At 42.8% G+C, this 23,298-nt stretch overlaps 1 long non-coding RNA gene across 4 annotated transcripts in view; it reads right to left on the reverse strand.

Moving 5' to 3' along the window:
• Positions 1-23,298, reverse strand: part of LOC116977889 — a 64,934-nt gene that overhangs the window by 16,615 nt on the left and 25,021 nt on the right. The window contains exons 1-4 of one of the 4 annotated variants that reach the window (XR_004413322.1): positions 17,529-17,539; positions 14,572-14,649; positions 10,532-10,663; positions 3,769-3,868 (exon numbers count right to left, since the gene is read on the reverse strand). This is a non-coding gene — a long non-coding RNA (uncharacterized LOC116977889). Of the gene's footprint in view, positions 1-3,768; positions 3,869-10,531; positions 10,664-14,571; positions 14,650-17,528; positions 17,540-23,298 lie in introns of those variants that run through there. The other 3 variants (XR_004413321.1, XR_004413323.1, XR_004413320.1) reach the window with 3 other exon arrangements.

Here is a 23,298-nt window from a genome sequence, read left to right on the forward strand (position 1 = left end):
AGGAAATGTCTAATTATGCCCTTCTGTCTCACCACTCCCTCTCTCCTCTTTCTACTTGCTATCTCCCCTCTCCACTCCTAGTCCTGATGCAGGTGATACGATCTGAAATATTGACCATTCCTTTCCACCCTCAGTTGAGTTCCTCCAGGAGCTTGTTTGTTATAAGAGTAGAATTTGGCCATTCGACCCGTCGAGCCCACCAAAAGCCTAGTAATGCTGCCCAGGTTCAGGAGCACAAGTTTTTACAGAAACCTTGAAGTTAAGGAAAAACGCCTTTCAGCATCTTATACGGCACTACCTGTAATAGAGCAACATAAAGAAATCCAGTCCATGATTTGAACGGGTGTCAAGGTGTTATGGTGGAGGGCAGGAAAATGGGATTAGGAAAGCAAGAGATCAACCATGATTGAATTGCGGAGTAGAGTCAAAGGGCCGAATTGCCTAATTCTACTCCTATAACATGTGAACGTGAGAATACCATTAAACATCATTGAATTATTTACAACAGGCAGTGTGAAAACAAACCGGCAACGGGTCTATAAGTTGTTGAGAACCTATATACAGTTCTTCCACAGGTTAGGAACCCCCAACTCATGGACAACTCATGGACGACAGATGGCATGGGACGACAGATGGCACAATGGGCTAAGTGTTCGGCTGGCGACCGGAAGGTAGCTGGTTCGAATCCCGCTTGGAGTGCATACTGTCGTTGTGTCCTTGGGCAAGACACTTCACCCACCTTTGCCTGTGTGTTGAATGTGTGTGAGTGATTGGTGGTGGTCGGAGGGGCCGTAGGCGCAGATTAGCAGCCACGCTTCCGTCAGTCTGCCCCAGGGCAGCTGTGGCTACAGAAGTAGCTCATCACCACTGAGTGTGACTGAGGAGTGTATGAATAATGCGATGTAAAGCGCCTTGAGTATTCTAGAAAGGCGCTATATAAATCCCATCCATTATTATTATTATTATATGATCGAGCATGTGGGAGACAGACGGGATGGATTTGCTGGCTGCTGTAGGGCTGTGCACATCTTCTGCCACGTCGGAACTGTGTTTGGGACTCAAGTTTGGGATCCTACATGTTCGATATTTATGCAACAAACTGCCCTTTATTCTGTATAGAGAACGGACCTTAATGAGGGTGGACGGGTGTTTTCCTGCAAACAACAATGAAAATCTATATGTTCGAGTTAAGCACCCTAGTTGCTTGGCCTATGTTTTTAAATAAATATCCCATCGGGTGGCTGCATTTCTGTGTTACGATCTCTTCAGTTTATGAATAGTTCTCAGGAATAGAACCCTGTTGTAAACCGGGGAGGGATCTGTAAATAAATCTAGTCGAGCTGAACGGCTATTGTTAGGGAAGGCTCCTGCTGATGTTCAAGGTTACAAGCGGAGCTTAAGTGGAGAGTTGAAGTTCAATTTTATCGCATTGTAACATGCCAAGCCTGCTGATTGACATTGAGTGCCTACATGTCCTTCTACCAGGTGCTCATTGTGCAATAAAGAATTTAACAATGAACAGGAAAACATCACTCACTCCGGCAGCATACATACTTGCATTGCCCAGTATGCTGGAACTAATTTTGCACCCCAGCAATAGGAGATAGAGTGGATCTGTTTCTGTATCTCCTGTGGCATTGAAAGGAAACAGCAAAACCAGAGACTGTCAATGCAAGCAGCATGCGTGAAAATCAAACAGAGAATTCAGAAGAAGTTCTTTGTCCACAGGAAACAGTGCAACTGTAGAACATCCAAATCATGAGGAGGCTTGTGACAAGTAGTAAAAATAGATGGGTGGCACAGTGGCACAGCAGTAGAGTTGTACAGGGCCCTGGTGAGACCACACCTGGAGTATTGTGTGCAGTTTTGGTCTCCAAATTTGAGGAAGGACATTATTGCTATTGAGGGAGCGCAGCGTAGGTTCACAAGGTTAATTCCCGGGATGGCGGGACTGTCATATGTTGATAGGATGAGAGAATGGAGCGACTGGGCTTGTATACATTGGAATTTAGAAGGATGAGAGGATATCTTATTGAAACATATAAGATTATTAAGGGATTGGACACACTGAAGGCAGGAAACATGTTCCCAATGACGGTGGAGTCCAGAAACAGGAGCTACAGTTTAAGAATAAGGGTTAGAACGGAGATGAGGGGAAAAAAATTCACCCAGAGAGTTGTGGATTTGTGAAATTCTCTGCCTCAGAAGGCAGTGGAGCCCAATTCTCTGGATGCTTTCAAGAGAGAGTTAGATAGAACTCTTAAAGACAGCGGAATCAAGGGATATGGGGAGAAGGCAGGAACGGGGTACTGATTGGGGATGATCAGCCATGATTACAGTGAATGGCAATGCTGGCTCGAAGGGCCGACTGGCCTACTCCTGCACCTATTGTCTATTGTCTAGAGTTGCTGCCTCACACGCCAGAGACACGAGTTCGATCCTCACTACCGGTGCTATCTGTACAGAGTTTGCATGTTCTTCCTGTGACCACATGGGTGTTCTCCGGGTACCCTGGCTTCCTCCCACATTCCAAAGACCTGCAGGTTTGTAGGTTAATTAGTTTCTGTAAATCGCCCCTGGTGTGTAGAGTGTGAAAATGAGATAACATAAAACTAGTGTGCGTATGATCGATGGTTGGCGTGGAATCGGTGGGCCAAAGGGCCTGTTTCCATGCTGTATCTCTAAACCAAACTAGATCTAAGAAGCTTACAAGGACAAAGAGAATCGTTGGTTACACTAGTTGAGTTGGATGGGGAAGAAAAGAAAGGGACTCAAATGGTGTGTACAGACCAAGTAGATTAACAAGGCTAAATGACCTATTTCAGTGCTCTATGATGCAAGTCAGAACTCCCTTATCAGTGCATCATGTGACTAGCAAGAATGCGAAAGGCACTGTATGATGCCATTTATCTTTGTCCGTCTGGCGATTTCTAAAATTATACATGAGAGCGAAGGGCTAAAAAAAGAAGCTTTTGTTGTTGAAGCGCAGCAAGAGGAAGTGATTATGGAAGGAAACAGAAGAAGATCACTTTTGCAATGACTGGCGTGTTGTAGAAAGATAGCTATTAACATCATCTTAATGTCACCAAACCGGAGCCTCTTCATTTCAGTGGCATTTCCCAACAAGAGGACTTCCTTTCTTGGAGCACAGGATGCTGAGGGGTGATCTCATAGAGGTGTATAAAATCATGAGCGGAATAGTCAGGGTGAATGCACACAGTCTTTTTATCCAAGAACCCAAAGGACATAGGTTTAAGGTGAAAGGGGAAAGATTTAATAGGAACCTGAGGGGCAACCTTTTTATCCATAAAGTAATGGCTACACTGAACAAGCTACCAGAGGAGGTAGTTGAGGTAGGGACTACAACAACATTGAAAAGACATCTGTATAGGTACCAGATGAGATATGAACATAAGATACCAAACTTGGATATGAAAGTTGTAGAGGGATATGGGTCAGACACCGGCAGATTGGAATAGCGTAGATAAGGCATCTTGGTTGGCATGGACGTTGGATCAAAGGATCTGTAACTATGCTGGAGGTTAAATTGAGATAATAGGATGCTGATGTTGAATGTAATAAAGAAGAAAGATGGGGTGTGAAATATAGAACCTATTTGTAGAGCCATGTTCAGACTGAATTCTGCCCCTTTAGGGATAAAGTGTACACGCCTCTGATGACAAACACAATAGAGATGCTGTTCAGGAACTCACCTGGAAAACTTGCCCTGAAACGTCGTTTGAGACACAACACACATTTACAACTTACCAAGAGATACTGGATCCATCATTGTGCGTGCAGCTCCAGGGATCACATTAGAGTGAAGATCAGACATTGTGAGGATGAATCCTTCCTTCAGGTGTTGTTTCTGCAACAGAGAAAATTGATTGAAATTACTTTGCTGCTGCAATACTTCTATTGCATAACCAGGTGAATGGGCCTCCGTGATCAAATCCAGCAGTCATTTTCTCAAATGATAAACATAGTGAACTGGTGCTGAAAGAGTTAATGGGCTTGTCAGTTCAAGGCATACTCACGGGATGAAATTTCTTTGCAGTTATTAAGGGCTGTACATGACAGGAATTTGGGCTGCTTCTATTAGGTGTGAAACTAATACAATTTTAGTACAATGTGACATAAAACTGGCAAACTGTGATCAAAATGTTGACTGATGGAATAATTAAAAATGCCACACCTCTGAGAATTGCATAATGCCACACTTGAGATGATTAATGGGAGGATACTGCTTTGCATTTAGATTTATCTCTATAATAGATCTATTTGTAATAAGATCATAGAATCATAGTAATCGAATCATACAGTGGTGCAACTGGCCTTTCCGCCCAGCCTATCCGTGCCAAGCAATATCCCTCTAAACCTTTCTGATTCACGTATCTGTCCAAATGGTTTTTAAATGAAGATATCTGTAGCTCCATTAACTTTCCAAATTCCCCTAGTCTTCGTCTTTCTACCCGGTAAAAACAAAGGAGAAATATTAATTGAGGACTCTGCCCATCTCCAACGTTTCCACAAATTGATGGCCACTTTGATTTCTGAGTGGCCCTATTCTTTCTCTAGTTATCCTTAGTCCCTTACAATACTATAAGATTAAGCTCTTTACAAAAATGTCTTTGTATTCTGATGACGATGATGATACTTTATTCTCCTCAATCTTTTCTGCCAGAGCTTTCTCATGGGCTTCTGATTTCCTTCTTCAGTGTGTTCCCTAAATCCCCAAACTCTTCCAGGGATACATTTGATCTCAGCTGCCTTTTCCTGACCCAAGCCTCCTTATTTTTTCATGACCAGAGTCTCAATGTCACTCTTCATTCAAGGTTCTATATTCCTACCTGCCTTTCCCTTCACTCTAACAGGAACATGCATACATTTAAATTTTATTGCGAGGTTTTTAAAAGCGTTCCACTTCTGGACATTCCTTTGCCCGCAAATAGCTTATTCCAATCAACTCTTGCAAGTTCCTGACTAATACTATCAAAGTTGGCCTTGACCCAATTTAGAACTTTAACTTGTTGACCAGCATTTATCCATTACTATTTTAAAGCTGGGGTTGCTGGTTACAAAAGGCTCACCCACTGACACCTCATTCACTTTCCCTGCCCTATTACCCAAGGAAATTATCCTGAACACACTTGACAAATCCCACCCCCATCTAAATCCTTGGGTCGTTGGCAGTCCCATTCTATATTGTGGATGTTAAAATCCCCTACAATGACAACCCTATTGTTTGCAATCTCCCAGCATATTTCCTGATTAGTACAGGTGCCAGAGGTTATGGGGAGAAGGCAGGAGAATGGGGTTAGGAGGGAGCGATATATCGGCCATAATTGAATGATGGAGTAGACTTGATGGGCCGAATGGCCAAATTCTGCTTCTATCACATTATGATACTGGTTCTTTTAATTCCCGTTGAATATTTGGGAACCTATAGTATAATCTCAATAAGGTGATCATCTCCTTTTTATTACTCAGCTCTACCCACATAGTTAGGTGATCCTTCAGTAATGTCATCTCAGACTACTGCTGTGATGTGCTCCTTAATCAATAAAGCACCTTTCCCTCCTATTTTAACCCACCTCTATCCCACCTGTAATACCTGTAACATGGAACATTGAGCTACCTGCCCAGTCCTGCCGTTAGCCAGTTTTCCACAATGTCTATAACGTGTCAGTCGTACGTACCCATCCGTGCCCTGAGTTCATGCGCCTTACCTGTCAGGGCTCCAGCATTGAAATACAAACAATTTAATTTAACCTTATTTATGTTCATAAGTTCATCAGTTGTAGGAGCAGATTTATGCCATTTGGCCTATCAAGTCTACTCCGCCATTCAATCATGGTTGATCTATATTTCCCTCTCAGCCCATTCTCTTGCCTTCTCCCCGTAACCTTGAACACCTATACTAATCAAAAATCTATCAATCTCCACCTTAAAAGTATCCATTGACTTGGCCTCCACAGCATTCTGTGGCAATGAATTTCACAGATTCACCATCCTCTGACTGGTGAAATTCCTCCCCATCTCCTTTCTCAAGGTACGTCCTTTTATTCTGAGGCTATGGCCTCTGGTTCTAGACTCTCCCACTGGTGGAAACATTCTCTCCACATCCACTCTATCCAAGCCTTTCACGAATCGATAAGTTTCAATGAGGTACCCCCTCATCCTTCTAAACTCTAGCGAGCACCGGCCCAGTGTCATCAAACACTCTTTCCTCGTCCCCTGCTGTGATCCTGTCTAAGGAGTAGAATAAGGGGTAGACGATTTAGGACTGAGAGGAGGAAAACCATTTTTACCCAGAGAGTTGTGAATCTATAGAATTCTGTGCCACAGAAGGCAGTGGAGGCCAATTCACTGGATGTTTTCAAGAGAGAGTTAGATATAGCTCTTAGAGCTAACGGAAACATGGGATATGGGGAGAAAGCAGGAATGGGGTACTGATTTTGGATGATCAGCTATGATCATATTGAATGGCGGTGCTGGCTCGAAGGATCAAATGGCCTACTCCTGTACCTATTTTCTATGGGTCAATCCTGTCTAATGAATGTGGCGGAGGATTGCTCTGAAGAGCAACAAGGAAACACTGTTTTCATTTGGGCATGTGCAAATGATCTATAAGTGCGGAAATCAGGCATAATTTTAAAGTCTATATATAGCATAAAACTCAGAAATATAACCAAGGAACAAGGAGGACAGTAATACAAATAAGCAGACTAGTGAAAAGAACAGATTCCTGATAAATGAAATGTAACAAGGAGCATTTTGAAGCATGACTTTTGTCGGAAGAATAAGGAGAGATATTGTGAATGAAATGGCATAATTTAAAGAGATTGGGGTGGCACGGTGGCAGAGCGGTAGAGTTGCTGCCTTACAGCGCCAGAGACCAGGCTTCGATCCTGTCTACGGGTGCTGTCTGCACAGAGTTTGTACATTCTCCTCGTGACTGTGTAGGTTTTCCCTGGGTGCTCTGGTTTCCTCCCATGCTCCAAAGATGTACAGGTTAGTAGGTTAATTGGCATTGGTAAATATTGTAAATTGTCCCTGGTTTGTAGGATAGTGCTAATGGGTACAGGGTGATCAGTGGTTGGTGCGGACTCGGTGGGCCAAAGGGCCCCGTTTCCCCACTGTATCTTTAAACTAAAAGAAGTTCCAGAAAAAAAGGAGTTAGATATTTCTGAAGGCGCCACAACAAGCTATGATGGTGGTTGCATAAAAAGCAGATGGCTCCATTAAACAAAGTAGGACAATGTAATGAATTTTACAAAACATTAATTTGGACAATCGCGTTCCGTTTGGAACAGTGAAGTTTCGACAGCCTCGGGGAATGTGCTGAGAGATTGATTAATGGGTACAATGGGTAGAGGACCAGTTATGTGGGGAAACTGAGGAAACCGGCTCGTACCTCATGGACCATGATAGGTTAAGGAAGAGATTTGTGAAAGGAACTCAAAGTCATGCATGGGTTGATAAAATAAATAAGGACATCCTGCTTCCAGTGGCAGCAGAGTTGATGACCAGAGGGTGCAAATTTACAGTGGCTGAGAAATGAACTGGAGATAATCAAAAATCTAGAAGCAAAAATATTGTTGTTTAAATATTATGGGTCACCCCTAAAAATAATAATTCCTTCCTCTTGTATAAACATGAATGTTTGGAACTCTGTTCCTAAAAGGGCAGTGGGAAAAGAGACTTCATATAAGGCTGAAGTAGACCTTTGAGAAGCAAGGGAGTGAAAGATTACCTGGAGTATGTGACATTGAGGTTATAATCATCGAGTGATCGTTTTCTTGAATGGTGGAGGAGGTGGCCTGCACATACACCCCCCCCCCCCCCCCCTCCAAGAGAAGTGGCTGATCAGCTCTGTGGAAGCATGGAGGAAATTAAGGGTTTTAAACAAGATCTGCCCAACAGCCTCTCTTCCCCTTGATCCCAGACCACCCCCCCCCCCCCCCGCCTAATGACAGGTTGCTTCTTCACATAATCACAGGGGAGCCCCTTGCTGATAGCAGGCTTTTACCTGCTCCCCCATCGCTATTTCCATCATAGTCTAGCCACAGCCCTAATCGTCAGCTCCCCTTTCACCCTAGCCCTGAACTCTTGACCATTCCCCCTCTAAGTTCCACAAGAGACACAATGTGCAGCTGCCTGCTATTAATGCTCATTCTAGCCAAAACAGGATGTCCTTTCGGATGTTTCCATGTTGAAAACATGACAGTAGTGTGTTAGTGAGGCCGCCTGCCATGAATAATGAGTCTGCGCTGGGTTGATTGGCCTTTTCACTCCCCACCCCCACCCTCGTTTCCCATCTTCTCATAAACGTCGACACCATAATGTTGGAACTTGGTACACAGACCAATCTGCGTATCTCTGTGCTACATGCTGGTATCCCGGCCTGCAGGGTGACTTATATTGAGACAGTCTGTGCTATTCACATGCAAATAAGGGAGAGCAGTATTCTATAGGTCGTTATCTGAGATCCAACCAGTGATTATAAAAGCCGCTTCTGTTCCTATATTTGGCCTATCTTGTGTTTCCATCTTTTTTATTTTATTAGAAGTCTTTAATCTGGGAAAGAATCCAGATCTTTCTGGGTAGGGGAAGGAATTTGCATTTATATTTCCCTTCTCATCAAACGCTCACTGCCTTTCTTTGCGACAAATTACTTTGGAAGCATAGGAACTGTTGTTTTGTCATCCACTAAAGCGGCTAATTTACACACAGCAAGTCCTATTGCCAACGATTGAATGGAATAAGCGGTAAATCAGCTGTTTGCGTGAAAAGTACAAGGGCGGCGCAGTGGCACAGCCTTGGAGTTGCTGCTTTACAGCGCCAGAGACCCGGGGTCAATCCTGACTACAGGTGCTGACAGTGCGGAGTTTGTACGTTCTCCCTGTGACTGCGTGGGTTTTCTCCGGTTTCCACCCACATTTCAAAAATGTGCAGGCGTGTAGATTAATTGGCCACTGTAAATTGTCCCTAGTGTGTAGGATACGCAAAGTTAAAAAAACATAGACCTAGTGAATGGGTGACTGTCTGTGCGGGCTTGGCGGGCCGAAGGGCCTGTTTCCACCATCTGTCTCTAAACTAATAATAATAATAATAATAAATTTTATTTAATGGGCGCCTTTCAGACATCTCAAGGACACCTTACATAGTAATCGGAATAAAAACATATAATCGGAATAGAACAGGTAAAAAAAGACATCACAGAGACACAAATTAAAAACAGAATTCAATCCAAAAACAGAAAATCAAAAACACAGTGTGAAGAGAGAGCAGCGGCAGCCAAAGCACGCCAGCGTCCACTCTCTCTTCACGGCAGCCATCTTGGACACAGACCTACAGGACTACAATTAGACAAAAAAAATTATCCCCCCACAGTGGGTAGCACTGTGGGGGAAGGCACAATGTCCAGTCCCCACCCCATGTTCACCCCAAAGTCAGGCCTATTGAGGCCACCGCAATTGCCTCTACGGAGGCCCGATGTCCCTGGCCGTTCTCACCGGGTGGTCTTGACTAAACTAAACTCACCGTTCTCACCGGGTGGTCTTGACTAAACTAAACTATTGGCCAGGAACATACAAGAATTATCTGCTCTGATTAGCACCATAAGATCTTTTATAATGATGCCGTTATGGGGGAGGAGGCAGGTGCGATAGTGTCATTGAAGAGACTTTTAGACAGGCACATGGATGTGCAGTGAATGAAGGGATATGCATCACATGCAGGCAGAGGAGATTACTTTAACTTGTTCGCCAATTACATTGTGGATCGAAGAGTGTGTACCTGTGCTGTACTGTTTTATGTTCTATGTTCAAGGTGACAAGACTGACGATAGAATGTCACTTAATCTGAAGCGAAAGCAATCTCAAATCATGTGCCATTCCCTGGACATTACTTTTACTGGCCATACCAGTGTGAGTGCCGGAGAGTGGGTTTGATCCTACAATGATTATCAATGTTCATTGATAGATGTATCTACTACTACGTTTAGTTTAGTTTATTATTGTCACATGTACCAAGGTGCAGTGCTACATGCTATCCAGTCAGTGAAAAGACTACACATGATTAAAATTAAGCTCTTCACAGTGTAGAGATACAGGATAAAGCGAATGACATTTACTGCAAGATAAAATCCAGTAACATCTGATTAGAGATCGTCTGACAGTCTCCAATGAGGTTAAGTCAGGGCCGCTCTCTAGTTGGTGATAGGGTGGTTCAGTTGCTTGATAACAGCTGGGAAGAAACTGCCCCTGAATCTGGAAGGGTGTGTTTTCATACTTCTGTACCCCTTGATTGATAGGAGAGGGGAGAAAAGTGAACGACCGAGGTGAGACTCATCCTTGATTGTGCTGGTGGCCTCGCCAAGTCAACATGTTTATACCTCATTAAAGAAGTAAGCCCTCATACCTCATTGAGGAATAAGCTTTCCAATAACACTGAATCATGGTTAGGGACTCGAAAAATATCGTCTTATAGGATTTTAACAAAACTTAATTGTAAAAGAGGTACTTACCATTAAAGCACATGTGCGTTATAATCGGCCAGACTGCTATTCGATACTTTCTGCCTTGAAGAGGGATTTTCTCCTAATTCAATCAGGTGGCAATCATATTTTGAGGAATCCTCTGCTCACCGCATTGGCCAACTGCAAAGTAAAAAGCAATCGGGTTAGTAATATTCTAAGATGCAGTGCTCTTTCTTAACTCCTCCTTTCAGTGCCAGCTCTGAACCAGACTGTAAATGGATCATTATTCAACCCCACCTCCATCAATTAGAACCAATGAGCTTAACCAGTGTTTTACTGACAGCTTTGCCCTGCATCTCCAAACTTCGAAACAAATGTTGGAAAATGTAACCATAAGCACATAGATCTGATGAGATTTTTTTTCCTCAGCCTCCACACTAATTTCGCAGTGTGGCATAAGATGCACCAAATACAAAACAAAATTAACAACAGCGCTCCTACTTGAGTCAAAGCTTTAAACTGAGGCAATTGAGCACATGAATAATTAATAAAATATTGATCCAGGAGGATTAAAGTAACATCAAACCCAGACGCTAAAGCTGGATTCCACCAAGCAGCTGATCGGCCAACAAAGTACTGAGTATCAATTACAATATGCTCTGATATTAATCGTGGTTTTTCAGTTATTCATAAAATCTGAAGGGTCTCGACCCAAAACGTCACCTATTCCTTTTCTCCAGAGATGCTGCCTGACCCACTGTGTTAATCCATCTTTTTGTGTCTATCTTCGGTTTAAACCACCATCCTATTCATAAAGTTGCTCAGTTATAATGTTACCGCTAACTCATTGGCGACATGGGTGGGTAAAAACTATTCATTCCTTCCTATTCATAAAGTTGCCGTTAATTCTTCCTTCTGAAGTTTTCTGATATGGCTTAAATCTGAATGTTGCTTTGCATGATAGAATTGGAAGGGATTTAGGCTGTGAAACCTGACTATGCATTAGCACAGGCCAATTTGTCATTATTTTTTACTAGGAGACACTTCATATATTACGTTGTGTTCTGCTTCCTTTCATTTACTCAGCCAGCCAGTTAATCCATATTCGAGCTGTTCCTTTGACACAGGTTCTGCTAAAGAACTATAGAGCTCTCCAGTTCTCCAATTCTCCAAAGCAGAAGTTTACCTTTATTCAACATTTCTGTGCTTCTTTAATATAAATTTAGCAACTTTGAGATCAGTTAGGAGAACTATGTTCTTTGTAAATATTATCAACATTGAAGATCAGTTAGTTTTGATGTTTCACTGCTAGATATCAGCCTTATAGTCATCTTATGACATCCCTTATATAGGGATTGGCAATATGTATCACAATAGATTAATGAGGTTGGGGTACAGATAGCATACAAGTATAAAGAAAATATCTTTGTTTAGTACAGTGTAGAGAAACAGCATGGAAACAGGCCCTTTGACCCATCGAGACTGCACTAGCCAGCGATCACCCATATACTATATATGAACTACAGTAGTTCATATACTAGCTCTATCTTACACACTGGGGGCAATTTACAGAGCCAATTAACCTACAAATCTGCACGTCTTTGGAATGTGGGAGGAAGCCAGAGCAGCCGGAGAAAGCCCACGCAGTCACAGGGAGAATGTACAAACTCCGTACAGACAGCACCCTGTTGTCAGGATCAAACCCAGGTCCCTGGTTCTATAAGACAGCAACTCTACCGCTGCACCACTATTCTGCTCTATCTGTCATCAGGGAAGATGAATCATTGCATATTTTGATTATTTGGTGGAAACAGGAAGAGCAGATAATGACCAGTTAGTGTCTGCCATTTGTTGATGAGAAGGTGGAATCAAGCTGAGATGAGCGCATGTTTTTACCCACCCATGTCACCAATGAGTTAATGGTAACATTATAACTGAGCAAAAGTATGGGTCATATCTGTACTGAAGAAAGGCTACACACCAAATCAAGAGACCACACCAAATAACTAACAGACATCAAGCATTGAGGCTCAATTGACTGAGTTTGTCAGTGGATTGAAATTCGCTTCTCCCACACCTGAGAACTAGAGTTCAGTCCACATTTAGAACGTGTTTTGTGATGACTGGACATTGGTTGAGTTTGAAACATAATTGGCTAAAATCACCATTGTACACATCCCCACAACACAAAACTACCACGCCATGTTACCTACTCTAATTCTGTAATTTAATTCTGCGATAGAACTTGGTTAAGTGGAAAAACTGAAGGGAGAAAAATTAAATTTGTTATTTTAAATGTTTAACTTGACTCATTTCATGATATGTTCTTATGATCCTACAAATGATCATCCTGCAAATAACATCCTGCAAATGATCCTACTCCTTCCACCTAGAACAGCACAGTACAGGAACAGGCCCTTTGGCCCACAATGTTCGTGCAATCTTCTTTTTCCATTAGTAGTTTCTCAATTGATGGGGAAACTCAGGAATATGCTGTTCTATTTCCGGTCAAAGCTACATTTTAACAGAAGTTCTGTGGTTGCATTGAATTAAAAATATTTTAGAGGACTCCAGTGTGACAGCCCTTTCAAGTACATGTTTCCCCTGACTCTCATTTTGAAGAAGTCTCAATTCAAAATGTTCGAATATTCCTTTTCTCCAGAGATGCTGTCTAACCTGCTGTTACTCCAGTTTTTTGTGTCTATCTTCGGTTTAAGCCAGCATCTACAGTTCCTTCCTACACATGTAGGAATGCTGTAGGCATGCTATGCCTGCTGTACACTGTAGTGTAGTAGAAGGAGAGATAACACCAACCAAGATGCAAATTTCAGCTGTTAATTTAGGTGCTAAAATGACTTTCCAAGGAACAACCTATGAATACTTAAACGATAAGATGTCTCTGTGCTGTCTTAATGGTATGGTAACCCATCTAAAAGAAACATTTCGGGGTTCAAGTTTATTCTTTTAATTACTTTTGGAGTTCATGGAAAACTGTCCCCATTCAGGACCTTGCCATTTCCAATGTAGGAAGTCACTGAGCACGACGAGTGGGAGACAAGGTTTAATTGTTTGGAGCCAAGTGCTTGTGCAGACATTTTTTCATCCCTCCTGCACCCTGCCTGGGTATATAATCTTGGCAGAATGAATCCTTCACTGGTTGCCTGTGGCAATATGGTTTCAGTGACTATGGGTTTCAAAGAGGGTAGCTCTTGTCACGTAAAGTAAATGATATGTTCATTCTTGCCAGTTTATCACCAAATGCCGAAGGATAATTGCAGTCCTCGCCTCCTCAGAAGAGAGAAGCGGGGCAGCCCAAGGGAGGGTTAGTTTTCTCACCTTCAAGTCGCCCCGAGCTTCTTTGGTAATATAGCTGCCTTTAAATTCTGTCCCTGTCATCTACTGAATAAAGGATTCCTTTAAATCATTTGTCACTGAGACTGAGCTTTTTCAAAGATCCTCACTAATTAAAAGTTTTATTCATGCTATTAGCAAGCAAGTGCAGGAAGGGAGAAAAAGTTTCAAGTTCTCTTTGAGGGAAAAAAAAGAGAGCTATTTCCTGTCTCTCGACAATTTACGAGCGCGCTGACTTCTACAAAGCTCCAGATGAATACAATACACATCTCTTTCTGCCTGTTAGCATCTGGTAGTTAACACGCTTTACAGATCTTTCACAGTGAAACAAAGTACCTTGAGATATATCCTCAAACAGAATGCATTAACTTTATATATATATGTAATATTTACCAGCCAAGGAAGAATATTTCCGAGCATTTAGGCAAGCAGTAACCTATCAAACTCCACCAGGTTTCATTTTAGTTTCTTGCAATTACTTCACTATTTTTATTTAAAGCCAAGTCAACAAGGTAGATATGTAAGTAATGTCAAAAATTGAAATACTTCATATTCCTTATTTCATCGCTTTTCTCAGTATTTTTTACTTGTTCCCCTCTTTCTGCTAATAATTTTGAAGTACAATAAACATCTGAAAGTCCATATTAAAGCTCCTCATTTCCCAGCTCAGGCTCTCTCGTAAAGAGTTTGGAGACAATTCTTTATGTGTCGAGTGCTATATAAATGCAAATTGTTACCTCTGGTGTTCTGTTTGTATGTGTGCAGCTGTGTGAATTTTTACGACCTGTACATTATGGGTTTGTCTGCACTTCAAGCTGTAATAAAAAGAAGAGAAAACCAGTATTGCTTGGTCCGTTCAACAAGTTGCACCAAAAGTGGCAGACTTGGAATTTTTACAACAACAATTATCGAGAACCTGTGATGCAACAAAGCCTAGTTCATGAACACAAAGATGGAGGGGTACAACGATGCCAAGTCATAGGGGATTGGGGTGAAATATTAGCGTGCCCTTCTTTGACTATAGAAGTTTTTGTTATTTGTAAGGGGTGGCACTGTGGCGCAGCAGTAGAGCTGCTGCCTTACAGTGCTAAAGACCTGGCTTCAATCCTGACCATGGGTGCTGTCTGTACAGAGTTTGTATGCTCTCCCCGTGACCTGCGTGGTTTTTCTCCAGGAGCTCCGGTTTCCTTCTAAACGCCAAAGACGTACAGGTTTGTAGGTTGATTGGCTTGGTAAAGTTGTAAATTGTCCCTCGTGTGTGTAAGATGGTGCTAGTGTTGGGGGATCGCTGGTCGGCATGGACTTGGTGGACCGAAGGACCTGTTTCTGCAAACTCTAAACTAAACTAAATAGGGGAGAAGTGAAGCAGCATTCAAGGGCAGGGTTGGGATGGAAAGGATTGTGTCATTGGTAGAGAAAGTGTAAAGAACTGGAGAGAGCACTCGGGCAGGATTTCAAGGCGAGGTCAAAGAAATGTTGCACTTGGGAGAAGCAGTTAATGCAGATCGTGAAAAATATGGCTGAAATGCAAATAGGATATAGTTTAGGAAATAACACAGACAGCAAGGTTTAAATGAACTGAAGTCCATGGAGGTTGGAAGATGGGAGATTGGCCAGAAGAGCATTGAAGTAAATAGCTGCGGCTGTGATAGAAGCATGGTAATGATTGAATGGAAGACTGACTAAAGAATTGGCTATGATGTAATAGAGCTGGACAGGTAATCTTTGCTAGAAGTTCATTTATATTTCTTATAGATCTATAAATACAAGTTGTAGCTAGATCTGTTTGAAATCTACCGTATAAAAACACCACTGCTCATTTATTGCGCGAAAACTGGAATATGCATTTATTTGCAGAAAGGAAAGCAGCTCAGATGCAAAAAATACTTGTGACATTTATGGCTTCACTGATGATTTACAAATGGGAGAACTTTGCGTGCCCTCCCGCACTGACACATCTTTTTCAGAATGATAAATTCCCTTTCATGCATTTTTGCTCCGTGGTCTTTTCTGCCAAGTCCAGGATTTATTGGCCTCCCCCAATTGCCCTCGGGGCTTCTTGTTGAACCTCTGCAGTCCTTGCGGGGAAGGAGGTCCCGTCGTGTTGCTGGATGGGGAATTCCAGAGTTATTTAGGTCCAGAAAAAATGAAGGAACAATGATATATTTCTAAATCAGGATGGCATATGACTTGGAAGGGCAGCTTATTGGGGAGCAGCAGTGAAGATGATCGCTTGCATTGCCTTTTGACCATTGCTGGATACAGACTACGAACTTCCGGAGGTAGCAGATGTTCCCTGGGGTATCGTGGAACAAACCAGGAACATGAAAGCTTCAAGCTGTGGTATTGGAAATAAATGTTTCTGTTCCAGATGTTAAGTGCATACAGCAGATGATCCAATTCAATGGGAACCAGCCTTGCGAGGAAGTGGTGAATGCTAGTCTCCTCTGACATGGGCCTCACTGGATAGAGAGCTTGGATTAGGATGAAATGCTAGCAAACAGGCCAGATGTCATTGCTAGCCCTTCTATCTAAATCATGGGCTTTCTTCCTACATAATGATATATGCTTGCACTTGGAGAAAAGATGATGGAGGAACAAATTGGAAATGCAAACAAATGCATTAAAATATCAGACTATCTAGCCAGACCTGGAATAAAATGTAACAAAATGTAATTTGAAGTATAACTAAAATATATTTTGTCCCAAGGATAGGCACAAAATGCTTGAGTAACCCAGCTGGTCAGGCAGCATCTCTGGAGAAAAGAAAGAGGTGACATTTCTTCTGACGGGTCTCAGGAAGAAGGGTCAGGACCCAAAACATCACCTATTCCTTTTCTCTAGAGATGCTGCCTGACCCGCTGAGTTGCACCAGCATTTTCATAAGATTATAAGTGATAGGAGCAGAATTAGGCCATTCACCCCATCAAGTCTACTCCGCCATTCAATCATGGCTGATCTATCTCTCCCTCCTAACCCCATTCACCCGCCTTCTCCCCATAACTTCTGACACCCGTAATAATCAAGAATCTATCTATCTCTGCCTTAAATATATCAACCGACTTGGCCTCCACAGCGTTCTGTGGCAAAGAATTCCACAGATTTACCACCCTCGGACCAAAGAAATCCATCCTCATCTCCTTCCTAAAAGAATGTCCTTTAATTCTGAGGCTATGCCCCCTCGTCCTGGACTCTCCCACTAGTGGAGACATTTTGTGGTCTATCTTCGGTGTAACTGCATCTGCAGTTCCTTCCTACACATCTTTTGTCCCAGGTCTAAACTCTCTTTTCAGAAAACTTCAGTGAATTATGTCCTCTCTTCCAGCTTTCTTCCCCAGCACCACCACCTGCAATCATTATGAAGAAGGGTCCCGACCCGAAACGTCCATGTTCTTTCTCCAGCATTGCTGCCTGACCCGCTGAGTTGTTTTTGATCTTTGTGTCCCTCTTGTCAGAAGCCCACTCGAGTAATCCCTAGATCGTGAAGATGTTCATTTTAACTGAATGAGGTAAGAGATCTGTGCCGATGGAAATCATTTAGAGTTGGTAATAGTGTGTTATTTAATGGAGCGGTGTTTGAAACCAAGACGGTGTCATTGGACCCTCTGAAATTGAGCATGGGAAATATTAGGGAGTTGATCTCTCCTCCAACAGTCCTCTAGAATCTTCCGTGCACCCACACCCCTGCCACCACCATCAAACTGGCTTCGATTTTTTTGACCAGGTGAATGGATCATCTTCTCACAGCTTCCCCAGAGTCAGCTTTAGGTGTACGTACCAATTGCTGACCACCTACTCAATTTGCAGATGGAGGATGATTGTGACCTGAATGTAACGTGATCTTTGGCGCATATATACGCAGGCACGGATACCATCTCATGGAAGTCAGGCGAATTTAGGATTATCTCGCATGTAAATGATCGAGTTATGAATTTAAGTTTCGGCAATGCAGAATCAGAGAAGTAATGAAAGGTTAGCTTGGTGCAGCTGAAAAGCACTGAAGGCTGATTATAATGATTTGCACATGTGGCTGAATATCACAGCTTTATATAGGCAAATGGGTTCAGGAGCACGTTGAGGACCAGGTCTCTTCGACATGCAGCTGGCAAACTCCATCTCCCACATCATTGACCTGGGGATACTGGGTTGTCAGGGGACATGGGGCCTGGATGAAATGCTCCAGCTCCTAAGTGGAGATAGTTGGAGAGGGTGATCCCAGAGTGGGCCTTCCGCATGTTAATCCTGAGCTGGGGACAATGTCACCAGGCAGTGCACTGCTGTTTTCCTTCACTTGCAAAGCTACTGAATCAAGGACAAGTTGCACCCTGGCCATTTCCTCTTCTCCATTCTCCCATCAGGCAAAAGGGACAGAAGTGTGAAAACGCATACCTTCAGATTCAGGGACAATTTCTTCCCACCTGCTATCAGACAACTTAACCATCCAACCAGCAACTAGAGTTCTGAGCTACTCCCTACATTGGACACCCTTGGACTATCTTTGATTGGACTATACTAGACTTTATCTTGCACTAAACTTTATTCACATTGTTCCCATTGTCATGTGTCTGTACACTGTGGATGGCTTGATTGTATCGTCTTTTCGCTGACTGGTTAGCGCGCAACAAAAGCGTTTCACTGTACCTCCGGTACATGTGACGATAGACTAAACTCAAACTCAAAATTCTTCTGGATCTTTTGTTTTGAGAGGCTTCAAGAAAAATTGCACTTCTGCAATTGCATGATAATTTGACAATTGTTTGCTGAACTTGAACCAGACACCTTTCCACCTTTCTTACCATCCTGCTTATGCTGTCATCCCAGTAAGTGCTACGTTGGGTTGGTGAGACCCAGCCCAAGATAGCACTCACTGGGGTGAGTGTAAACAATATGGTGAGTGACCTTAGACCATATTCCAGCAACAATCACTTTCTTCGTGCAGGGAAGGGAACTAATTCATCTGACAACGGGGCAACAAGACTGACAACTTTCTATTAGTTTAGATTAGTTTAGTTTAGAGATACAGCGTGGAAACAGGCCCTTCGGCCCACCGGGTCCGCGCCAACCAGCGATCCCCGCATATTAACACTATCCAACACACACTAAGGACAATTTTTACATTGACCAAGCCAATTAACCTACATACCTGTATGTCTTTGGAGTGTGGGAGGTAACCGAAGATCTCGGAGAAAACCCACGCAGGTCATGGGGAGAACGTACAAACTCCGTACAGACAGCACCCATAGTCGGGATAGAACCCGGGTCTCCGGCGCTGCAAGCTCTGTAAGGCAGTAACTCTACCGCTGCGCCACCGTGCCACCCTTATATTAACTTTGGTTTCCTGCTTTAGAAAAGCTGGCATGAAGTCAATGCAATTGTACTCAGTGCTGAATGTGGCAAGATCTTCAGGCTCTACACAATGACAGTGCCGGAGGGGAAAAAGATGGATGTGGGAAATTACGGACCAGTTCACTGGGAATGATGGTTCAAATTATTGTCCTGTGTTGAACTGATTCCTTGTAGGTGCCCTTTCAATTTTAAATTCCCAAATCCTCTTTCTCATCTGGAATATTGGACGCAATAAACCTTTACCATGCTTTTGTCCAGCATTACTTTATCACCAGTGATGTGGATACACTTTGAAAACACTTCCTTTAGGAAGGAGATGAGGAGGAATTTCTTTAGTCAGAGGGTGGCGAATCTGTGTAATTCATTGCTACAGAAGGCTGTGCAGGCCATGTCTATGGATATTTTTAAGGCGGAGATAGATAGATTCTTGATTAGTACGGGTGTCAGAGCTTATGGGGAGAAGACAGCAAGGGCTACCGGAAATTGCAGAAGTCAATGTTCATGCTGCTGGGGTGCAAACTTGGAGGAGGCACAGGACAAAAAAGGTTCGGATTCGGAATGGGAGGGGGAGTTGAAGTGCTGAGCCACAGGGAGATCAGGTTGGTTAACACGGACCGAGCGGTGTTTTAAAGGCTTTTAAATAGGCACATGGAAGTGCAAGGAATAGAGATTCGGCACAAACATTGTGGGCCGAAGGGCCCCTTCCTGTGTTGTACTGCTCTGTGTTCTATATATGTGTACTGTGGTTAGTGTCAACATCCAGTGCATAGTCACGCAATGTGCAAACCACCAGAGGCTTGTCTCTGCAGGGAGATGGCTGGCCAGAAATTGATGCCCAGAAATACTGAACTAGGCTGATGTTTCTCAACTCACTGGCATTCCTTTGCCTGTGGTTTGAGGCAATTAACAAGAAAAGCAATTGCATGCACGTGAATTCCCTCAGGTAAGACGGGGAAGGGAGTTTCCTGGCAATGAAGTAGGACCATCAGGATCTGCCGGCATGCAGAAGTAATGACAAGCTGATTCACGGTAAACCTCACAGGAAGACTTTGCACATCTAACAGGGCAGCGGGCAAGGGAAATGGAGTCCGAATATGGTCCACAGAGAGACGTGCGTTGAGTCACCTTAGCGTGAGTCATGATTCAATTGGTGGCAACCTCCCCTCTGACTCAGAAACGGTTCATGTTACATTCCTGGCACATTGAGCGTAGAAATCTAAGATGGCACTAATCGGGTCCCATACACATAGAAGTGCTACTTTTTTGATGAGATGTTAAACAAGGTCTCATCTTTAGACTCTAGACATTAAAGATGCAGCAAGGAAACAGGCCATTCGGCCCACTGAGTCTGCGCCTGTACACTAGTGACACCCTGTACACTAGCACTATCCTACACACTAGGGACAATTTACAATTTTTTTTACCAAAGCCAATTAACCTACAAACTTGCACGTCTTTGGAGTGTGAAATGAAACTGGTGCACCCGGAAAAAATCCACGCGGCCGCGGGGAGAACGTACAAACTCCGTACAGACAGCACCTGCAGCCGGGATTGAACCTGGGTCTCTGGCACTGTAAGGCTGCAACTCCACCGCTGCGCCAGTGTGCCGCCTGGTAACTCTACTGCTGTGCCTTCTGTCCTCTCAAGTGGGTGCGAAAGGTCCAGGGGAAATTCTTAAGGGGTTGGAAAATTCTTAAGGGGTTGGACAGGCTAGATGCAGGAAGATTATTCCCGATGTCGGGGAAGTCCAGAACAAGGGGTCACAGTTTAAGGATAAGAGGGAAGTCTTTTAGGACCGAGATGAGAAAATCATTTTTTACACAGAGAGTGGTGAATCTGTGGAATTCTCTTCCACAGAAGGTAGTTGAGGCCAGTTCATTGGCTATATTTAAGAGGGAGTTAGATGAGGCCCTTGTGGCTAAAGGGATCAGGGGGTATGGAGAGAAGGCAGGTATGGGATACTGAGTTGGATGATCAGCCATGATCATGTTGAATGGCGGCGCAGGCTCGAAGGGCCGAATGGCCTATTCCTGCACCTATTTTCTATGTTTCTATGTTTCTATGTCGAGAAAAACATTTATTTCTCAATCGACATTGTACAAACGGATTACCTGCTTATTATCACATTGCTGAAGGTGAGAACTTTCACGGGCACAAATCAGCTGCCATTTTTTCCATATTTCAAAGTGCAGTAAAGTGCTCTGGGACACATTTTGAGTGTAAAGATTTGCATACAAATACAAATCTTTCATCATGTTCAATGCAGAAAATAATTCACTACAATTTTCAGTAATCGCTTGATGACTCACATGTTGCCTTACAGTCTAAAATTAATTTAAAAATTATTGGTTTAGATTTCAACAGTACTATTGAGGAACACAAAAACAACCAACAAATGCTGGAAGTCGCGGCAAATGCACAGGAATGGTTTTGGGGAACAAAATGTCAGCACTAGGGTGTGACCATTGAAAGATGGCGAGAAGAGGAAACAAATATTCAAGTACATTTTTAATGGCTATATTGTGCCGAGTCCAGTACACCACCAGCATTCTGCCAGCTCTCTCAGGGACATAGTTTAGAGCACTCCCACAGAGATCTAAACAGCTCGTGCATTGTTTCAGCATATCAGATGTTTGCTCCATGATATTCTTGTTTCTATAATGTTTTCCATTGTGGAGTTTCTGTCGTGCAACATGGAGATTTCTTAGCCGTGCCACAAACTATGCTTTGAGAGATTAACCCTCAGTTTTTGAACAACCAGCCATTCAAGTTGCCTTTTCTCCTGGATCATTTGAGGTACTGATTGATGATTCCTTTTTATTATAGGCAGCATAGATGCTCCCCAAATACGACTTACTTATTCATTTGAATCAGCATTTGGGGGTGTTTGCCGACTATTTGGATTTTCATCATGTGGTAAGGAACTGAAGTTGTTTGTGGATTTAGTTATTGCTACCTCTACGCACCGAGTGTAGAATTAGTCTGTTTTGCTGACACTGCATGCAAGAACTAATTTTAACACCATGTTCCTAAGCATTGCAGCCACCACATTCTTTGGTTATAGACTTCCAACTGATTTTTGCCAAATGTGTGCCTATTTTAAAAATTGATAGAGTCACCGAGGGTGATAAAGTTATACAGCGTAGAAACAGGGCCATTAGCCCAACTTGCCCACACCGACCAACCAGTCCCGTCTACACCAGTCCACATCCCTCTAAACCTATCCTATCCACGTACCTGTGTAAATGTTTCTTAAACGTTGCGATACTATCTGCCTCAACTACCTCCTCCGGCAGCTCATTCAATACACCCTCCACCCTTTGTGTAAAAAAGGTTACCCCTGAGGTTCCTATTAAATCTTCTCTCCCCCCCCCCCCCCCCCTCACTTTAAACCTATGTCCTCTGGTTCTCAAACTGCTGGTTCTCCTCTGCTAACAAAATTGAGTGTTAATATGCTGATCCTTGTTATGGGGGCGTGAAGTTGTACTTTGGTTGGACATGTGCAAGCCCAAAACTAGATGATAGAACAAGATCCACATATTGGTTCCCTGAAAATGCACTTAATAAGGTCAAGGTGACTTTGCTACTGGTGGCAAACACATTCTCTCTGATGGTTTTGGTTCCTGTGGTTCTTTCCCGTGGACTGGGACCTCTCTGTTTCTCTCTGTAGTTTGTAGAACTCCTCCTCTTCCATATGTTCAACAATATGAGGCTTACTGATATGAATTTTTGAAGTCTATTCTGGCCTGCTTTGTTTTGGATAATTCTCCACAATCCTTTTCAAATTAAGGATTCATATTTATAGATCCTTAATATGAAACGAGCAGGCAACTAATTATAAAAAAAAGTCAATACATTCTCTTGATGATGCTTTCAAGTTATTAATAAGTAAAATATTAATGTAAGTTATCCACAGGATATTCTGATGAAAGGTCAGCGACCTGGAACATTAACTCTCACTCTCCATAGTTGTTGTCTGTCAGACTAGGTATTTTCAGCATTTTCTGTTTATTTCCAATCTCCAAAATCCACAATATTTTACTATTAAATTAGCACGAGTTATTAAAGCATGAAGCTGGTTTTATGGTAAAAAGGATCACAAATAATTTTTGAAATGT

The sequence above is a fragment of the Amblyraja radiata genome, chromosome 10, assembly GCF_010909765.2.
Source record: "Amblyraja radiata isolate CabotCenter1 chromosome 10, sAmbRad1.1.pri, whole genome shotgun sequence".
NCBI lineage: Eukaryota > Metazoa > Chordata > Chondrichthyes > Rajiformes > Rajidae > Amblyraja > Amblyraja radiata.